Below are 21,988 nucleotides of genomic sequence, written 5' to 3'. Positions count from 1 at the left end.
AGGCGTTTTTGATTCGGAGTGGAAATAACCAATGAATTTCATCAAGCTGGTTTCTGCTGTTGAAATATGTTGTTTAGGACAAGATTCTGCACAAAATATGTCAAATTCAGTATAATCCAGTGACAAGTTCAAAAGATATAGCCATTCGATCAAAAAGTGCTTATCTCACCGAGTTGAAGCATTTTTGATTCGGAGTGGAAATAACTAATGAATTTCATCAAGCTGGTTTCTGCTGTTGAAATATGTTGTTTAGGACAAGATTCTGCACAATATATGTCAACTTCAGTGAAATCTCATCACAGGTTCAAAAAATATAGCCATTCGTTCAAAAATTGCTTATCTCACCAAGTTGAAGAGTTTTTGATTAGTATTGGAAATAACTTTTGAATTTCATCACGCTGGTTTCTGCTCTTGAAATTTGTTGTTTAGGACATGATTCTGGACAATATATTTCAAATTCAGTGTAATCCCTTCACAAGTTCAAAAGATATCGCCATTCGTTCAAAAAGTGCTTATCTCACCGAGTTGAAGCGTTTTTGATTAGGAGTGGAAATAACTTTTGAATTTCATCAAGCTGGTTTCTGCTGTTGAAATATGTTGTTTAGAACATGTTTTTGCACAATATATGTCAAATTCAGTGTAATCCCTTCATAGGTTCAAAAGATATCGCCAGTCGTTCCAAAAGAACTTATCTCACCGAGTTGAAGCGTTTTTGATTAGGAGTGGAAATAACTAATGAATTTCTACAAGCTGGTTTCTGCTGTTGAAATATGTTGTTTAGGACATGATTCTGCACACTATATGTAAAATTCAGTGTAATCCCTTCACAAGTTCAAAAGATATAGCCATTTGTTCAAAAAGTACTTATCTCACCGAGTTGAAGCGTTTTTGATTAGGAGTGGAAATAACTTTTGAATTTCATCAAGTTGGTTTCTGCTGTTGAAATATGTTGTTTAGAACATGTTTCTGCACAATATATGTCAAATTCAGTGTAATCCCTTCATAGGTTCAAAAGATATCGCCAGTCGTTCCAAAAGAACTTATTTCACCGAGTTGAGGCGTTTTTGATTCGGAGTGGAAATAACCAATGAATTTCATCAAGCTGGTTTCTGCTGTTGAAATATGTTGTTTAGGATATGATTCTGCACAATATATGTCAAATTTAGTGTAATCACATCACAGGTTCAAAAGATATAGCCATTCGTTCAAAAACTGCTTATCTTATCGGGTTGAAGGGTTTTTGATTAGGAGTGGAAATAACTAATGAATTTCATCAAGCTGGTTTCTGCTGTTGAAATATGTTGTTTAGGATATGATTCTGCACAATATATGTCAAAGTCAGTGTGATCCCATTACAGGTTCAAAGGATATAGCCATTCGTTCAAAAAGGACTTATCTCACCGAGTTGAGGCGTTTGTGATTAGGAGTGGAAATAACTAATGAATTTCATCAAGCTGGTTTCTGCTGTTGAAATATGTTGTTTAGGACATGATTCTGCACAATATATGTCGAATTCAGTGTAATACCTTCATAGGTTCAAAAGAAATCGCCAGTCATTCCAAAAGAACTTATGTCACCGAGTTGAGGCGTTTTTGATTCTGAGTGGAAATAACCAATGAATTTCATCAAGCTGGTTTCTGCTGTTGAAATATGTTGTTTAGGATATGATTTTGAACAATATATGTCAAATTCAGTGAAATCCCATCACAGTTTCAAAAGATATAGCCATTCGTTCAAAAATTGCTTATCTCACCAAGTTGAAGAGTTTTTGATTAGGAGCGGAAATAACTATTGAATTTCATCAAGCTGGTTTCTGCTGTTGAAATATGTTGTTTAGGACATGATTCTGCACAATATACGTCAAATTCTTGTGAGCCCATTACAGGTTGAAAGGATATAGCCATCCGTTCAAAACGTGCTTATGAGACCGAGTTGAAGCGTTTTTGATTAGGAGTGGAAATAACTAATGGATATTATCAAGCTGGTTTCTGCTGTTGAAATATGTTGTTTATGACATAATTCTGCACAATATATGTCAAATTAAGTGTAATCCCTTCACAAGTTCAAAAGATATAGCCATTCGTTCAAAAAGTACTTATCTCACCGAGTTGAAGCGTTTTTGATTAGGAGTGGAAATATCTTTTGAATTTCATCACGCTGGTTTCTGCTGTTGAAATATGTTGTTTAGGACATGATTCTGCACAATATATGTCAAATTCAGTGTAATCCCTTCATAGGTTCAAAAGATATCGCCAGTCGTTCAAAAAGTACTTATCTCACCGAGTTGATGCGTTTTTGGATTCGGAGTGGAAATAATCAATGAATTTCATCAAGCTGGTTTCTGCTGTTGAAATATGTTTTTTAGGATATGATTCTGCACAATATATGTCAAATTCAGTGTAATCACATTACAGGTTCAAAAGACATAGCCATTCGTTCAAAAACTGCTTATCTTATCGGGTTGAAGCGTTTTTGATTGAGAGTGGAAATAACTAATGGATTTAATCAAGCTGGTTTCTGCTGTTGAAATATGTTGTTTAGGACATGATTCTGCAGAACACATGTCAAATTCAGTGTAATCCAGCGACAAGATCAAAAGATATAGCCATTCGTGCAAAAAGTGCTTATCCCACCGAGTTGAAGCAATTTTGATTAGGAGTGGCAATAACTAATGAATTTCATCAAGTACATTTCTACTGTTGAAATATGTTGTTTAGGACTGGATTCTGCACAATATATGTCAAATTCAGTGTAATCCCTTCACAAGTTCAAAAGATATAGCCATTCGTTCAAAAAGTGCTTATCTCACCGAGTTGAAGCATTTTTGATTAGGAGTGGAAATAACTAATGAATTTCATCAAGCTGGTTTCTGCTGCTGAAATATGTTGTTTAGGATATGATTCTGCACAATATATGTCAAAGTCAGTTTGATCCCATTACAGGTTCAAAGGATATAACCATTCGTTCAAAAAGGACTTATCTCACCGAGTTGAAGCGTTTTTGATTAGGAGTGGAAATAACTAATGAATTTCATCAAGCTGGTTTCTGCTGCTGAAATATGTTTTTTAGGATATGATTCCGCACAATATATGTCAAATTCAGTGTAATCCCTTCACAAGTTCAAAAGACATAGCCATTCGTTCAAAAACTGCTTATCTTATCGGGTTGAAGCGTTTTTGATTGAGAGTGGAAATAACTAATGGATTTAATCAAGCTGGTTTCTGCTGTTGAAATATGTTGTTTAGGACATGATTTTGCAGAACACATGTCAAATTCAGTGTAATCCAGCGACAAGATCAAAAGATATAGCCATTCGTGCAAAAAGTGCTTAACTCACCGAGTTGAAGCAATTTTGATTAGGAGTGGCAATAACTAATGAATTTCATCAAGTAGATTTCTACTGTTGAAATATGTTGTTTAGGACAGGATTCTGCACAATATATGTCAAATTCAGTGTAATCCCTTCACAAGTTCAAAAGATATAGCCATTCGTTCAAAAAGTACTTATCTCACCGAGTTGAAGCGTTTTTGATTAGGAGTGGAAATAACTTTTGAATTTCATCACGCTGGTTTCTGCTGTTGAAATATGTTGTTTAGGACATGATTCTGCACAATATATGTCAAATTCAGTGTAATCCCTTCATAGGTTCAAAAGATATCGCCAGTCGTTCAAAAAGTACTTATCTCACCGAGTTGATGCGTTTTTGGATTCGGAGTGGAAATAATCAATGAATTTCATCAAGCTGGTTTCTGCTGTTGAAATATGTTTTTTAGGATATGATTTTGCACAATATATGTCAAATTTAGTGTAATCACATTACAGGTTCAAAAGACATAGCCATTCGTTCAAAAACTGCTTATCTTATCGGGTTGAAGCGTTTTTGATTGAGAGTGGAAATAACTAATGGATTTAATCAAGCTGGTTTCTGCTGTTGAAATATGTTGTTTAGGACATGATTCTGCAGAACACATGTCAAATTCAGTGTAATCCAGCGACAAGATCAAAAGATATAGCCATTCGTGCAAAAAGTGCTTATCCCACCGAGTTGAAGCAATTTTGATTAGGAGTGGCAATAACTAATGAATTTCATCAAGTACATTTCTACTGTTGAAATATGTTGTTTAGGACAGGATTCTGCACAATATATGTCAAATTCAGTGTAATCCCTTCACAAGTTCAAAAGATATAGCCATTCGTTCAAAAAGTGCTTATCTCACCGAGTTGAAGCATTTTTGATTAGGAGTGGAAATAACTAATGAATTTCATCAAGCTGGTTTCTGCTGCTGAAATATGTTGTTTAGGATATGATTCTGCACAATATATGTCAAAGTCAGTTTGATCCCATTACAGGTTCAAAGGATATAACCATTCGTTCAAAAAGGACTTATCTCACCGAGTTGAAGCGTTTTTGATTAGGAGTGGAAATAACTAATGAATTTCATCAAGCTGGTTTCTGCTGCTGAAATATGTTTTTTAGGATATGATTCTGCACAATATATGTCAAATTCAGTGTAATCCCTTCACAAGTTCAAAAGACATAGCCATTCGTTCAAAAACTGCTTATCTTATCGGGTTGAAGCGTTTTTGATTGAGAGTGGAAATAACTAATGGATTTAATCAAGCTGGTTTCTGCTGTTGAAATATGTTGTTTAGGACATGATTTTGCAGAACACATGTCAAATTCAGTGTAATCCAGCGACAAGATCAAAAGATATAGCCATTCGTGCAAAAAGTGCTTAACTCACCGAGTTGAAGCAATTTTGATTAGGAGTGGCAATAACTAATGAATTTCATCAAGTAGATTTCTACTGTTGAAATATGTTGTTTAGGACAGGATTCTGCACAATATATGTCAAATTCAGTGTAATCCCTTCACAAGTTCAAAAGATATAGCCATTCGTTCAAAAAGTGCTTATCTCACCGAGTTGAAGCGTTTTTGATCAGGAGTGGAAATAACTAATGAATTTCATCAAGCTGGTTTCTGCTGTTGAAATAAGTTGTTTAGGACATGATTCTGCACAATATATGTCAAATTCAGTGTAATCCCTTCACAAGTTCAAAAGATATAGCCATTCGTTCAAAAAGTGCTTATCTCACCGAGTTGAAGCGTTTTTGATTAGGAGTGGAAATAACTTTTGAATTTCATCAAGCTGGTTTCTACTGTTGAAATATGTTGTTTAGAACATGATTCTGCACAATTTATGTCCAATTCAGTGTAATCCCTTTATAGGTTAAAAAGAAATCGCCAGTCGTTCCAAAAGAACTTATCTCACCGAGTTGAGGCGTTTTTGATTCGGAGTGGAAATAACCAATGAATTTCATCAAGCTGGTTTCTGCTGTTGAAATATGTTGTTTAGGACAAGATTCTGCACAAAATATGTCAAATTCAGTATAATCCAGTGACAAGTTCAAAAGATATAGCCATTCGATCAAAAAGTGCTTATCTCACCGAGTTGAAGCATTTTTGATTCGGAGTGGAAATAACTAATGAATTTCATCAAGCTGGTTTCTGCTGTTGAAATATGTTGTTTAGGACAAGATTCTGCACAATATATGTCAACTTCAGTGAAATCTCATCACAGGTTCAAAAAATATAGCCATTCGTTCAAAAATTGCTTATCTCACCAAGTTGAAGAGTTTTTGATTAGTATTGGAAATAACTTTTGAATTTCATCACGCTGGTTTCTGCTCTTGAAATTTGTTGTTTAGGACATGATTCTGGACAATATATTTCAAATTCAGTGTAATCCCTTCACAAGTTCAAAAGATATCGCCATTCGTTCAAAAAGTGCTTATCTCACCGAGTTGAAGCGTTTTTGATTAGGAGTGGAAATAACTTTTGAATTTCATCAAGCTGGTTTCTGCTGTTGAAATATGTTGTTTAGAACATGTTTTTGCACAATATATGTCAAATTCAGTGTAATCCCTTCATAGGTTCAAAAGATATCGCCAGTCGTTCCAAAAGAACTTATCTCACCGAGTTGAAGCGTTTTTGATTAGGAGTGGCAATAACTAATGAATTTCATCAAGTACATTTCTACTGTTGAAATATGTTGTTTAGGACAGGATTCTGCACAATATATGTCAAATTCAGTGTAATCCCTTCACAAGTTCAAAAGATATAGCCATTCGTTCAAAAAGTGCTTATCTCACCGAGTTGAAGCATTTTTGATTAGGAGTGGAAATAACTAATGAATTTCATCAAGCTGGTTTCTGCTGCTGAAATATGTTGTTTAGGATATGATTCTGCACAATATATGTCAAAGTCAGTTTGATCCCATTACAGGTTCAAAGGATATAACCATTCGTTCAAAAAGGACTTATCTCACCGAGTTGAAGCGTTTTTGATTAGGAGTGGAAATAACTAATGAATTTCATCAAGCTGGTTTCTGCTGCTGAAATATGTTTTTTAGGATATGATTCTGCACAATATATGTCAAATTCAGTGTAATCCCTTCACAAGTTCAAAAGACATAGCCATTCGTTCAAAAACTGCTTATCTTATCGGGTTGAAGCGTTTTTGATTGAGAGTGGAAATAACTAATGGATTTAATCAAGCTGGTTTCTGCTGTTGAAATATGTTGTTTAGGACATGATTTTGCAGAACACATGTCAAATTCAGTGTAATCCAGCGACAAGATCAAAAGATATAGCCATTCGTGCAAAAAGTGCTTAACTCACCGAGTTGAAGCAATTTTGATTAGGAGTGGCAATAACTAATGAATTTCATCAAGTAGATTTCTACTGTTGAAATATGTTGTTTAGGACAGGATTCTGCACAATATATGTCAAATTCAGTGTAATCCCTTCACAAGTTCAAAAGATATAGCCATTCGTTCAAAAAGTGCTTATCTCACCGAGTTGAAGCGTTTTTGATCAGGAGTGGAAATAACTAATGAATTTCATCAAGCTGGTTTCTGCTGTTGAAATAAGTTGTTTAGGACATGATTCTGCACAATATATGTCAAATTCAGTGTAATCCCTTCACAAGTTCAAAAGATATAGCCATTCGTTCAAAAAGTGCTTATCTCACCGAGTTGAAGCGTTTTTGATTAGGAGTGGAAATAACTTTTGAATTTCATCAAGCTGGTTTCTACTGTTGAAATATGTTGTTTAGAACATGATTCTGCACAATTTATGTCCAATTCAGTGTAATCCCTTTATAGGTTAAAAAGAAATCGCCAGTCGTTCCAAAAGAACTTATCTCACCGAGTTGAGGCGTTTTTGATTCGGAGTGGAAATAACCAATGAATTTCATCAAGCTGGTTTCTGCTGTTGAAATATGTTGTTTAGGACAAGATTCTGCACAAAATATGTCAAATTCAGTATAATCCAGTGACAAGTTCAAAAGATATAGCCATTCGATCAAAAAGTGCTTATCTCACCGAGTTGAAGCATTTTTGATTCGGAGTGGAAATAACTAATGAATTTCATCAAGCTGGTTTCTGCTGTTGAAATATGTTGTTTAGGACAAGATTCTGCACAATATATGTCAACTTCAGTGAAATCTCATCACAGGTTCAAAAAATATAGCCATTCGTTCAAAAATTGCTTATCTCACCAAGTTGAAGAGTTTTTGATTAGTATTGGAAATAACTTTTGAATTTCATCACGCTGGTTTCTGCTCTTGAAATTTGTTGTTTAGGACATGATTCTGGACAATATATTTCAAATTCAGTGTAATCCCTTCACAAGTTCAAAAGATATCGCCATTCGTTCAAAAAGTGCTTATCTCACCGAGTTGAAGCGTTTTTGATTAGGAGTGGAAATAACTTTTGAATTTCATCAAGCTGGTTTCTGCTGTTGAAATATGTTGTTTAGAACATGTTTTTGCACAATATATGTCAAATTCAGTGTAATCCCTTCATAGGTTCAAAAGATATCGCCAGTCGTTCCAAAAGAACTTATCTCACCGAGTTGAAGCGTTTTTGATTAGGAGTGGAAATAACTAATGAATTTCTACAAGCTGGTTTCTGCTGTTGAAATATGTTGTTTAGGACATGATTCTGCACACTATATGTAAAATTCAGTGTAATCCCTTCACAAGTTCAAAAGATATAGCCATTTGTTCAAAAAGTACTTATCTCACCGAGTTGAAGCGTTTTTGATTAGGAGTGGAAATAACTTTTGAATTTCATCAAGTTGGTTTCTGCTGTTGAAATATGTTGTTTAGAACATGTTTCTGCACAATATATGTCAAATTCAGTGTAATCCCTTCATAGGTTCAAAAGATATCGCCAGTCGTTCCAAAAGAACTTATTTCACCGAGTTGAGGCGTTTTTGATTCGGAGTGGAAATAACCAATGAATTTCATCAAGCTGGTTTCTGCTGTTGAAATATGTTGTTTAGGATATGATTCTGCACAATATATGTCAAATTTAGTGTAATCACATCACAGGTTCAAAAGATATAGCCATTCGTTCAAAAACTGCTTATCTTATCGGGTTGAAGGGTTTTTGATTAGGAGTGGAAATAACTAATGAATTTCATCAAGCTGGTTTCTGCTGTTGAAATATGTTGTTTAGGATATGATTCTGCACAATATATGTCAAAGTCAGTGTGATCCCATTACAGGTTCAAAGGATATAGCCATTCGTTCAAAAAGGACTTATCTCACCGAGTTGAGGCGTTTGTGATTAGGAGTGGAAATAACTAATGAATTTCATCAAGCTGGTTTCTGCTGTTGAAATATGTTGTTTAGGACATGATTCTGCACAATATATGTCGAATTCAGTGTAATACCTTCATAGGTTCAAAAGAAATCGCCAGTCATTCCAAAAGAACTTATGTCACCGAGTTGAGGCGTTTTTGATTCTGAGTGGAAATAACCAATGAATTTCATCAAGCTGGTTTCTGCTGTTGAAATATGTTGTTTAGGATATGATTTTGAACAATATATGTCAAATTCAGTGAAATCCCATCACAGTTTCAAAAAGATATAGCCATTCGTTCAAAAATTGCTTATCTCACCAAGTTGAAGAGTTTTTGATTAGGAGCGGAAATAACTATTGAATTTCATCAAGCTGGTTTCTGCTGTTGAAATATGTTGTTTAGGACATGATTCTGCACAATATACGTCAAATTCTTGTGAGCCCATTACAGGTTGAAAGGATATAGCCATCCGTTCAAAACGTGCTTATGAGACCGAGTTGAAGCGTTTTTGATTAGGAGTGGAAATAACTAATGGATATTATCAAGCTGGTTTCTGCTGTTGAAATATGTTGTTTATGACATAATTCTGCACAATATATGTCAAATTAAGTGTAATCCCTTCACAAGTTCAAAAGATATAGCCAATCGTTCAAAAAGGACTTATCTCACCGAGTTGAAGCGTTTTTGATTAAGAGTGGAAATAACTTTTGAATATCATCACGCTGGTTTCTGCTGTTGAAATATGTTGTTTAGGACATGATTCTGCACAATATATGTCAAATTCAGTGTAATCCCTTCATAGGTTCAAAAGATATCGCCAGTCGTTCAAAAAGTACTTATCTCACCGAGTTGATGCTTTTTTGGATTCGGAGTGGAAATAATCAATGAATTTCATCAAGCTGGTTTCTGCTGTTGAAATATGTTTTTTAGGATATGATTCTGCACAATATATGTCAAATTTAGTGTAATCACATTACAGGTTCAAAAGACATAGCCATTCGTTCAAAAACTGCTTATCTTATCGGGTTGAAGCGTTTTTGATTGAGAGTGGAAATAACTAATGGATTTAATCAAGCTGGTTTCTGCTGTTGAAATATGTTGTTTAGGACATGATTCTGCAGAACACATGTCAAATTCAGTGTAATCCAGCGACAAGATCAAAAGATATAGCCATTCGTGCAAAAAGTGCTTATCTCACCGAGTTGAAGCAATTTTGATTAGGAGTGGCAATAACTAATGAATTTCATCAAGTACATTTCTACTGTTGAAATATGTTTTTTAGGACAGGATTCTGCACAATATATGTCAAATTCAGTGTAATCCCTTCACAAGTTCAAAAGATATAGCCATTCGTTCAAAAAGTGCTTATCTCACCGAGTTGAAGCATTTTTGATTAGGAGTGGAAATAACTAATGAATTTCATCAAGCTGGTTTCTGCTGCTGAAATATGTTGTTTAGGATATGATTCTGCACAATATATGTCAAAGTCAGTTTGATCCCATTACAGGTTCAAAGGATGTAGCCATTCGTTCAAAAAGGACTTATCTCACCGAGTTGAAGCGTTTTTGATTAGGAGTGGAAATAACTAATGAATTTCATCAAGCTGGTTTCTGCTGCTGAAATATGTTGTTTAGGATATGATTCTGCACAATATATGTCAAATTCAGTGTAATCCCTTCACAAGTTCAAAAGACATAGCCATTCGTTCAAAAACTGCTTATCTTATCGGGTTGAAGCGTTTTTGATTGAGAGTGGAAATAACTAATGGATTTAATCAAGCTGGTTTCTGCTGTTGAAATATGTTGTTTAGGACATGATTCTGCAGAACACATGTCAAATTCAGTGTAATCCAGCGACAAGATCAAAAGATATAGCCATTCGTGCAAAAAGTGCTTAACTCACCGAGTTGAAGCAATTTTGATTAGGAGTGGCAATAACTAATGAATTTCATCAAGTAGATTTCTACTGTTGAAATATGTTGTTTAGGACAGGATTCTGCACAATATATGTCAAATTCAGTGTAATCCCTTCACAAGTTCAAAAGATATAGCCATTCGTTCAAAAAGTGCTTATCTCACCGAGTTGAAGCGTTTTTGATCAGGAGTGGAAATAACTAATGAATTTCATCAAGCTGGTTTCAGCTGTTGAAATATGTTGTTTAGGACATGATTCTGCACAATATATGTCAAATTCAGTGTAATCCCTTCACAAGTTCAAAAGATATAGCCATTCGTTCAAAAAGTGCTTATCTCACCGAGTTGAAGCGTTTTTGATTAGGAGTGGAAATAACTTTTGAATTTCATCAAGCTGGTTTCTACTGTTGAAATATGTTGTTTAGAACATGATTCTGCACAATTTATGTCCAATTCAGTGTAATCCCTTCATAGGTTAAAAAGTAATCGCCAGTCGTTCCAAAAGAACTTATCTTACCGAGTTGATGCGTTTTTGATTCGGAGTGGAAATAACCAATGAATTTCATCAAGCTGGTTTCTGCTGTTGAAATATGTTGTTTAGGACAAGATTCTGCACAAAATATGTCAAATTCAGTATAATCCAGTGACAAGTTCAAAAGATATAGCCATTCGATCAAAAAGTGCTTATCTCACCGAGTTGAAGCATTTTTGATTCGGAGTGGAAATAACTAATGAATTTCATCAAGCTGGTTTCTGCTCTTGAAATTTGTTGTTTAGGACATGATTCTGGACAATATATTTCAAATTCAGTGTAATACCATCAAAGGTTCAAAAAATATATAGCCATTCGTTCAAAAATTGCTTATCTCACCAAGTTGAAGAAATTTTGATTAGTATTGGAAATAACTTTTGAATTTCATCACGCTGGTTTCTGCTCTTGAAATTTGTTGTTTAGGACATGATTCTGGACAATATATTTCAAATTCAGTGTAATCCCTTCACAAGTTCAAAAGATATCGCCATTCGTTCAAAAAGTGCTTATCTCACCGAGTTGAAGCGTTTTTGATTAGGAGTGGAAATAACTTTTGAATTTCATCAAGCTGGTTTCTGCTGTTGAAATATGTTGTTTAGAACATGTTTTTGCACAATATATGTCAAATTCAGTGTAATCCCTTCATAGGTTCAAAAGATATCGCCAGTCGTTCCAAAAGAACTTATTTCACCGAGTTGAGGCGTTTTTGATTCGGAGTGGAAATAACCAATGAATTTCATCAAGCTGGTTTCTGCTGTTGAAATATGTTGTTTAGGATATGATTCTGCACAATATATGTCAAATTTAGTGTAATCACATCACAGGTTCAAAAGATATAGCCATTCGTTCAAAAACTGCTTATCTTATCGGGTTGAAGGGTTTTTGATTATGAGTGGAATTAACTGATGGATTTCGTCAAGCTGGTTTCTGCTGTTGAAATATGTTGTTTAGGACAATATTCTGCACAATATATGTCAAATTCAGTGAAATCCATCACAGGTTAAAAAACTATAGCCATTTGTTCAAAAATTGCTTATCTCACCAAGTTGAAGAGTTTTTGATTAGTATTGGAAATAACTAATGAATTTCATCAAGCTGGTTTCTGCTGTTGAAATATGTTGTTTAGGACAATATTCTGCACAATATATGTCAAATTCAGTGAAATCCATCACAGGTTAAAAAACTAAAGCCATTTGTTCAAAAATTGCTTATCTCACCAAGTTGAAGAGTTTTTGATTAGTATTGGAAATAACCAATGAATTACGTCAAGCTGGTTTCTGCTGTTGAAATATGTTGTTAGGTCAAGATTCTGCACAATATATGTCATATCCATCAAAAGTCCAAAAGATATAGCCATTCGTTCAAAAAGTGCTTAACTCACCGAGTTGAGACGTTTCTGATTAGGAGTGGAAATAACTAATGAATTTCATCAAGCTGGTTTCTGCTGTTGAAATATGTTGTTTAGGACATGATTCTGCACAATATATGTCAAATTCGTGTGATCCCATTACAGGTTGAAAGGATATAGCCATTCGTTCAAAACGTGCTAATGAGACTGAGTTGAAGAGTTTTTCATTAGGAGTGCAAATAGCTAATGAATTTCATCAAGCTGGTTCCTGCTGTTGAAATATGTTGTTTAGGACATGATTCTGCACAAAATATGTCAAATTCAGTATAATCCAGCGACAAGTTCAAAAGACTTTGCCATTCGTGCAGAAAGTGCTTATCTCACCGAGTTTAAGCATTTTTGATTAGGAGTGGAAATAACTATTGAATTTCATCAAGCTGGTTTCTGCTGTTGAAATATGTTATTTAGGACATGATTCTGCACAATATATGTCAAATTCGTGTGAGCCCATTACAGGTTGAAAGGATATAGCCATTCGTTCAAAACGTGCTTATGAGACTGAGTTGAAGAGTTTTTCATTAGGAGTGCAAATAGCTAATGAATTTCATCAACTTGGATCCTGCTGTTGAAATATGTTGTTTAGGACATGATTCTGCACAAAATATGTCAAATTCAGTATAATCCAGCGACAAGTTCAAAAGACTTTGCCATTCGTGAAAAAAGTGCTTATCTCACCGAGTTTAAGCATTTTGGATTAGGAGTGGAAATAACTATTGAATTTCATCAAGCTGGTTTCTGCTGTTGAAATATGTTGTTTAGGACATGATTCTGCACAATATACGTCAAATTCTTGTGAGCCCATTACAGGTTGAAAGGATATAGCTATCCGTTCAAAACGTGCTTATGAGACAAAGTTGAAGCGTTTTTGATTAGGAGTGGAAATAACTAATGGATATTATCAAGCTGGTTTCTGCTGTTGAAATATGTTGTTTAGGACATGATTCTGCACAATATATGTCAAATTCAGTTTAATCCCTTCATAGGTTCAAGAGATATCGCCATTCGTTCAAAAAGTACTTATCTCACCGAGTTGAAGCGTTTTTGATTAGGAGTGGAAATAACTAATGAATTTCTACAAGCTGGTTTCTGCTGTTGAAATATGTTGTTTAGGACATGATTCTGCACAATATATGTCAAATTCAGTGTAATCCCTTCACAAGTTCAAAAGATAAAGCCATTTGTTCAAAAAGAACTTATTTTACCGAGTTGAGGCGTTTTTGATTCGGAGTGGAAATAACCAATGAATTTCATCAAGCTGGTTTCTGCTGTTGAAATATGTTGTTTAGAACATGTTTCTGCACAATATATGTCAAATTCAGTGTAATCCCTTCATAGGTTCAAAAAATATCGCCAGTCATTCCAAAAGAACTTATCTCACCGAGTTGAGGCGTTTTTGATTCGGAGTGGAAATAACCAATGAATTTCATCAAGCTGGTTTCTGCTGTTGAAATATGTTGTGTAGGACATGATTCTGAAAACACATGTCAAATTCAGTGTAATCCAGCGATAAGATCAAAAGATATAGCCATTCGTGCAAAAAGTGCTTATCTCACCGAGTTGAAGGAATTTTGATTAGGAGTGGCAATAACTAATGAATTTCATCAAGTAGATTTCTACTGTTGAAATATGTTGTTCAGGACATGATTCTGCACAATATATTTAAAATTAAGTGTAATCCCTTCACAAGTTCAAAAGATATAGCCATTCGTTCAAAAATTGCTTATCTCACCGAGTTGAAGTATTTTTGATTAGGAGTGGAAATAACTAATGAATTTCATCAAGCTGGTTTCTGCTGTTGAAATATGTTGTTTAGGATATGATTCTGCAAAATATATCTCAAAGTCAGTGTGATCCCATTACAGGTTCAAAGGATATAGCCATTCGTTCAAAAAGGCCTTATCTCACCGAGTTGAAGCGTTTTTGATTAGGAGTGTAAATAACTAATGAATTTCATCAAGCTGGTTTCTGCTGTTGAAATATGTTGTTTAGGACATGATTCTGCACAATATATGTCAAAGTCAGTGTGATCCCATTACAGGTTCAAAGGATATAGCCATTCGTTCAAAAAGGACTTATCTCACCGAGTTGAGGCGTTTGTGATTAGGAGTGGAAATAACTAATGAATATCATCAAGCTGGTTTCTGCTGTTGAAATATGTTTTTTAGGACATGATTCTGCACAATATATGTCAAATTCAGTGTAATCCCTTCATAGGTTCAAAAGACATCGCCAGTCATTCCAAAAGAACTTATGTCACCGAGATGAGGCGTTTTTGATTCTGAGTGGAAATAACCAATGAATTTCATCAAGCTGGTTTCTGCTGTTGAAATATGTTGTTTAGGATATGATTTTGAACAATATATGTCAAATTTAGTGTAATCACATCACAGGTTCAAAAGATATAGCCATTCGTTCAAAAACTGCTTATCTTATCGGGTTGAAGCGTTTTTGATTAGGAGTGGAACTAACTGATGGATTTCGTTAAGCTGGTTTCTGCTGTTAAAATATGTTGTTAAGGACATGATTCTGCAAAACACATGTCAAATTAAGTGTAATCCAGCGATAAGATAAAAAGATATAGCCATTCGTGAAAAAAGTGCTTATCTCACCGAGTTGAGACGTTTCTGATTAGGAGTGGAAATAACTAATGAATTTCATCAAGCTGGTTCCCGCTGTTGAAATATGCTGTTTAGAACAAGATTCTGCACAAAATATGTCAAATTCAGTATAATCCAGTGACAAGTTCAAAAGATATAGCCATTCGATCAAAAAGTGCTTATCTCACCGAGTTGAAGCATTTTTGATTCGGAGTGGAAATAACTAATGAATTTCATCAAGCTGGTTTCTGCTGTTGAAATATGTTGTTTAGGACAAGATTCTGCACAATATATGTCAACTTCAGTGAAATCCCATCACAGGTTCAAAAAATATAGCCATTCGTTCAAAAATTGCTTATCTCACCAAGTTGAAGAGTTTTTGATTAGTATTGGAAATAACTAATGAATTTCATCACGCTGGTTTCTGCTCTTGAAATTTGTTGTTTAGGACATGATTCTGGACAATATATTTCAAATTCAGTGTAATCCCTTCACAAGTTCAAAAGATATCGCCATTCGTTCAAAAAGTACTTATCTCACCGAGTTGAAGCGTTTTTGATTAGGAGTGGAAATAACTTTTGAATTTCATCAAGCTGGTTTCTGCTGTTGAAATATGTTCTTTAGGACATGATTCTGCACACTATATGTCAAATTCAGTGAAATCCCATCACAGGTTCAAAAGATATAGCCATTCGTTCAAAAATTGCTTATCTCACCAAGTTGAAGAGTTTTTGATTAGGAGCGTAAATAACTATTGAATTTCATCAAGCTGGTTTCTGCTGTTGAAATATGTTGTTTAGGACATGATTCTGCACAATATACGTCAAATTCTTGTGAGCCCATTACAGGTTGAAAGGATATAGCCATCCGTTCAAAACGTGCTTATGAGACCGAGTTGAAGCGTTTTTGAATAGGAGTGGAAATAACTAATGGATATTATCAAGCTGGTTTCTGCTGTTGAAATATGTTGTTTATGACATAATTCTGCACAATATATGTCAAATTAAGTGTAATCCCTTCACAAGTTCAAAAGATATAGCCATTCGTTCAAAAAGTACTTATCTCACCGAGTTGAAGCGTTTTTGATTAGGAGTGGAAAAAACTTTTGATTTTCATCAAGCTGGTTTCTGCTGTTGAAATATGTTGTTTAGGACATGATTCTGCAGGAAATATTTCAAATTCAGTGTAATCCAGCAACAAGATCAAAGGATATAGCCAATCTTGCAAATAATGCTTATCTCACCGAGTTGAAGCGTTTTTGTTTAGGAGTGGAAATAACTAATGAATTTCATCAAGCTGGTTACTGCTGTTGAAATATGTTTTTTGGGATATGATTCTACACAATATATGTCAAATTCAGTGTGATCCCATTAAAGGTTCAAAGGATATAGCCATTCTTTCAAAAAGTACTTATATCACCGAGTTGAAGCGTTTTTGATTAGGAGTGGAAATAACTTTTGAATTTCGTCACGCTGGTTTCTGCTGTTGAAATATGTTGTTTAGGACATGATTCTGCACAATTTTTGTCAAATTCAGTGTAATCCCTTCATAGGTTCAAAAGATATCGCCAGTCGTTCAAAAAGTACTTATCTCACCGAGTTGATGCGTTTGTGGATTCGGAGTGGAAATAATCAATGAATTTCATCAAGCTGGTTTCTGCTGTTGAAATATGTTTTTAAGGATATGATTCTGCACAATATAGGTCAAATTTAGTGTAATCATATTACAGGTTCAAAAGACATAGCCATTCGTTCAAAAACTGCTTATCTTATCGGGTTGAAGCGTTTTTGATTGAGAGTGGAAATAACTAATGGATTTAATCAAGCTGGTTTCTGCTGTTGAAATATGTTGTTTAGGACATGATTCTGCAAAACACATGTCAAATTAAGTGTAATCCAGCGATAAGATCAAAAGATATAGCCATTCGTGAAAAAAAGTGCTTATCTCACCGAGTTGAGACGTGTCTGATTAGGAGTGGAAATAACTAATGAATTTCATCAAGCTGGTTCCCGCTGTTGAAATATGTTGTTTAGAACAAGATTCTGCACAAAATATGTCAAATTCAGTATAATCCAGTGACAAGTTCAAAAGATATAGCCATTCGATCAAAAAGTGCTTATCTCACCGAGTTGAAGCATTTATGATTTGGAGTGGAAATAACTAATGAATTTCATCAAGCTGGTTTCTGCTGTTGAAAATGTTGTTTAGGAAAAGATTCTGCACAATATATGTCAACTTCAGTGAAATCCCATCACAGGTTCAAAAAATATAGCCATTCGTTCAAAAATTGCTTATCTCACCAAGTTGAAGAGTTTTTGATTAGTATTGGAAATAACTTTTGAATTTCATCACGCTGGTTTCTGCTCTTGAAATTTGTTGTTTAGGACATGATTCTGTTCAATATATTTCAAATTCAGTGTAATCCCTTCACAAGTTCAAAAGATATCGCCATTCGTTCAAAAAGTACTTATCTCACCGAGTTGAAGCGTTTTTGATTAGGAGTGGAAATAACTTTTGAATTTCATCAAGCTGGTTTCTGCTGTTGAAATATGTTCTTTAGGACATGATTCTGCACACTATATGTCAAATTCAGTGAAATCCCATCACAGGTTCAAAAGATATAGCCATTCGTTCAAAAATTGCTTATCTCACCAAGTTGAAGAGTTTTTGATTAGGAGCGGAAATAACTATTGAATTTCATCAAGCTGGTTTCTGCTGTTGAAATATGTTGTTTAGGACATGATTCTGCACAATATACGTCAAATTCTTGTGAGCCCATTACAGGTTGAAAGGATATAGCCATCCGTTCAAAACGTGCTTATGAGACCAGGTTGAAGCGTTTTTGATTAGGAGTGGAAATAACTTTTGAATTTCATCACGCTGGTTTCTGCTGTTGAAATATGTTGTTTAGGACATGATTCTGCACAATATATGTCAAATTCAGTGTATTCCAGCTACAAGTTCAAAAGATATAGCCATAAGGTCAAAAAGTGCTAATCTCACCGAGTTGAAGCATTTTTGATTTGGAGTGGAAATAGCTAATGAATTTCATCAAGCTGGTTTCTGCTGCTGAAATATGTTGTTTAGGATATGATTCTGCACAATATATGTCAAAGTCAGTGTGATCCCATTACAGGTTCAAAGGATATAGCCATTCGTTCAAAAAGGACTTATCTCACCGAGTTGAAGCGTTTTTGATTAGGAGTGGAAATAACTAATGAATTTCATCAAGCTGGTTTCTGCTGTTGAAATATGTTGTTTAGGACATGATTCTGCACAATATATGTCAAATTAAGTGTAATCCCTTCACAAGTTCAAAAGACATAGCCATTCGTTCAAAAACTGCTTATCTTATCGGGTTGAAGCGTTTTTGATTGAGAGTGGAAATAACTAATGGATTTAATCAAGCTGGTTTCTGCTGTTGAAATATGTTGTTTGGGACATGATTCTGCAGAACACATGTCAAATTCAGTGTAATCCAGCGACAAGATCAAAAGATATAGCCATTCGTGCAAAAAGTGCTTATCTCACCGAGTTGAAGCGTTTTTGATTAGGAGTGGAAATAACTTTTGAATTTCATCAAGCTGGTTTCTGCTGTTGAAATATGTTGTTTAGAACATGTTTTTGCACAATATATGTCAAATTCAGTGTAATCCCTTCATAGGTTCAAAAGATATCGCCAGGCGTTCCAAAAGAACTTATCTCACCGAGTTGAAGCGTTTTTGATTAGGAGTGGAAATAACTAATGAATTTCTACAAGCTGGTTTCTGCTGTTGAAATATGTTGTTTAGGACATGATTCTGCACAATATATGTCAAATTCAGTGTAATCCCTTCACAAGTTCAAAAGATATAGCCATTTGTTCAAAAAGTACTTATCTCACCGAGTTGAAGCGTTTTTGATTAGGAGTGGATATAACTAATGAATTTCATCAAGCTGGTTTCTGCTGTTGAAATATGTTGTTTAGAAAATGTTTCTTTCACAATATATGTCAAATTCAGTGTAATCCCTTCATAGGTTCAAAAGATATCGCCAGTCGTTCCAAAAGAACTTATCTCACCGAGTTGAGGCGTTTTTGATTCGGAGTGGAAATAACCAATGAATTTCATCAAGCTGGTTTCTGCTGTTGAAATATGTTTTTTAGGATATGATTCTGCACAATATATGTCAAATTTAGTGTAATCACATCACAGGTTCAAAATATATAGCCATTCGTTCAAAAACTGCTTATCTTATCGGGTTGAAGGGTTTTTGATTAGGAGTGGAAATAACTGATGGATTTCGTCAAGCTGGTTTCTGCTGTTGAAATATGTTGTTTAGGACATGATTCTGCAAAACACATGTCAAATTAAGTGTAATCCAGCGATAAGATCAAAAGATATAGCCATTCGTTCAAAAATTGCTTATCTCACCAAGTTGAAGAGTTTTTGATTAGTATTGGAAATAACTAATGAATTTCATCAAGCTGCTTTCTGCTGTTGAAATTTGTTGTTTAGGACATGATTCTGCACAATATATGTCAAATTTAGTGAAATCCCATTACAGGTTCAAAGGATATAGCCATTCGTCCAAAAAGTACTTATGTCACCAAGTTGAAGAGTTTTTGATTAGTATTGGAAATAACCAATGAATTACGTCAAGCTGGCTTCTGCTGTTGAAATATGTTGTTAGGTCAAGATTCTGCACAATATATGTCATATCCATCAAAAGTCCAAAAGATATAGCCATTCGTTCAAAAAGTGCTTAACTCACCGAGTTGAGACTTTTCTGATTATGAGTGGAAATAACTAATGAATTTAATCAAGCTGGTTTCTGCTGTTGAAATATGTTGTTTAGGACATGATTCTGCACAATATATGTCAAATTCGTGTGAGCCCAATACAGGTTGAAAGGATATAGCCATTCGTTCAAAACGTGCTTATGAGACTGAGTTGAAGAGTTTTTCATTAGGAGTGCAAATAGCTAATGAATTTCATCAAGCTGGTTCCTGCTGTTGAAATATGTTGTTTAGGACATGATTCTGCACAAAATTTGTCAAATTCAGTATAATCCAGCGACAAGTTCAAAAGATATTGCCATTCGATCAAAAAGTGCTTATCTCACCGAGTTGAAGCGTTTTTGATTAGGAGTGGAAATAACTAATGAATTTCTACAAGCTGGTTTCTGCTGTTGAAATATGTTGTTTAGGACATGATTCTGCACAATATATGTCAAATTCAGTGTAATCCAGCGATAAGATCAAAAGATATAGCCATTCGTGAAAAAAGTGCTTATCTCACCGAATTGAAGCGTTTTTGATTCGGAGTGGAAATAACTAATGAATTTCTACAAGCTGGTTTCTGCTGCTGAAATATGTTGTTTAGGATATGATTCTGCACAATATATGTCAAAGTCAGTGTAATCCCATTACAGGTTCAAAGGATATAGCCATTCGTTCAAAAAGGACTTATCTCACCGAGTTGAAGCGTTTTTGATTAGGAGTGGAAATAACTAATGAATATCATCAAGCTGGTTTCTGCTGTTGAAATATGTTTTTTAAGATATGATTCTGCACAATATATGTCAAATTTAGTGTAATCACATCACATGTTCAAAAGATATAGCCATTCGTTCAAAAACTGCTTATCTTATCGGGTTGAAGCGTTTTTGATTAGGAGTGGAAATAACTGATGGATTTCGTAAAGCTGGTTTCTGCTGTTGAAATATGTTGTTTAGGACATGATTCTGTAAAACACATGTCAAATTCAGTGTAATCCAGCGATAAGATCAAAAGATATAGCCATTCGTGAAAAAAGTGCTTATCCTACCGAGTTGAAGCGTTTTTGATTCGGAGTGGAAATAACTAATGAATTTCATCAAGCTGGTTTCTGCTGTTGAAATATTTTTTTTAGGACAAGATTCTGCACAAAATATGTCCAATTCAGTATAATCCAGTGACAAGTTCAAAAGATATAGCCATTCGATCAAAAAGTGCTTATCTCACCGAGTTGAAGCATTTTTGATTCGGAGTGGAAATAACTAATGAATTTCAACAAGCTGGTTTCTGCTGCTGAAATATGTTGTTTAGGATATGATTCTGCACAATATATGTCAAAGTCAGTGTGATCCCATTACAGATTCAAAGGATATAGCCATTTGTTCAAAAAGGACTTATCTCACCGAGTTGAAGCGTTTTTGATTAGGAGTGGAAATAACTAATGAATTTCATCAAGCTGGTTTCTGCTGCTGAAATATGTTGTTTAGGATATGATTCTGCACAATATATGTCAAATTCAGTGTAATCCCTTCACAAGTTCAAAAGACATAGCCATTCGTTCAAAAACTGCTTATCTTATCGTGTTGAAGCGTTTTTGATTGAGAGTGGAAATAACTGATGGATTTCGTAAAGCTGGTTTCTGCTGTTGAAATATGTTGTTTAGGACATGATTCTGCAAAAAACATGTCAAATTCAGTGTAATCCAGCGATAAGATCAAAAGATATAGCCATTCGTGAAAAAAGTGCTTATCTCACCGAGTTGAAGAGTTTTTGATTCGGAGTGGAAATAACCAATGAATTTAATCAAGCTGGTTTCTGCTGTTGAAATATGTTTTTTAGGACAAGATTCTGCACAATATATGTCAAATTCAGTTAAATCCATCACAGGTTCAAAAAATATAGCCATTCGTTCAAAAATTGCTTATCTCACCAAGTTGAAGAGTTTTTGATTAGTATTGGAAGTAACTAATGAATTTCATCAAGCTGGTTTCTGCTGTTGAAATTTGTTGTTTAGGACATGATTCTGGACAATATATGTCAAAATCAGTGTAATCCCTTCACAGGTTCAAAAAATATAGCCATTCGTTCAAAAACTGCTTATCTTATCGGGTTGAAGCGTTTTTGATTGA

The sequence above is a fragment of the Fistularia commersonii genome, unplaced genomic scaffold (genome assembly GCF_037954325.1).
Source record: "Fistularia commersonii isolate RoL2024-O1a breed Wild unplaced genomic scaffold, RoL_Fcom_v1.0 HiC_scaffold_41, whole genome shotgun sequence".
NCBI lineage: Eukaryota > Metazoa > Chordata > Actinopteri > Syngnathiformes > Fistulariidae > Fistularia > Fistularia commersonii.
The sequence above is the reverse complement of the archived record's forward strand: the minus strand, read 5'-3'. Positions refer to the sequence as shown.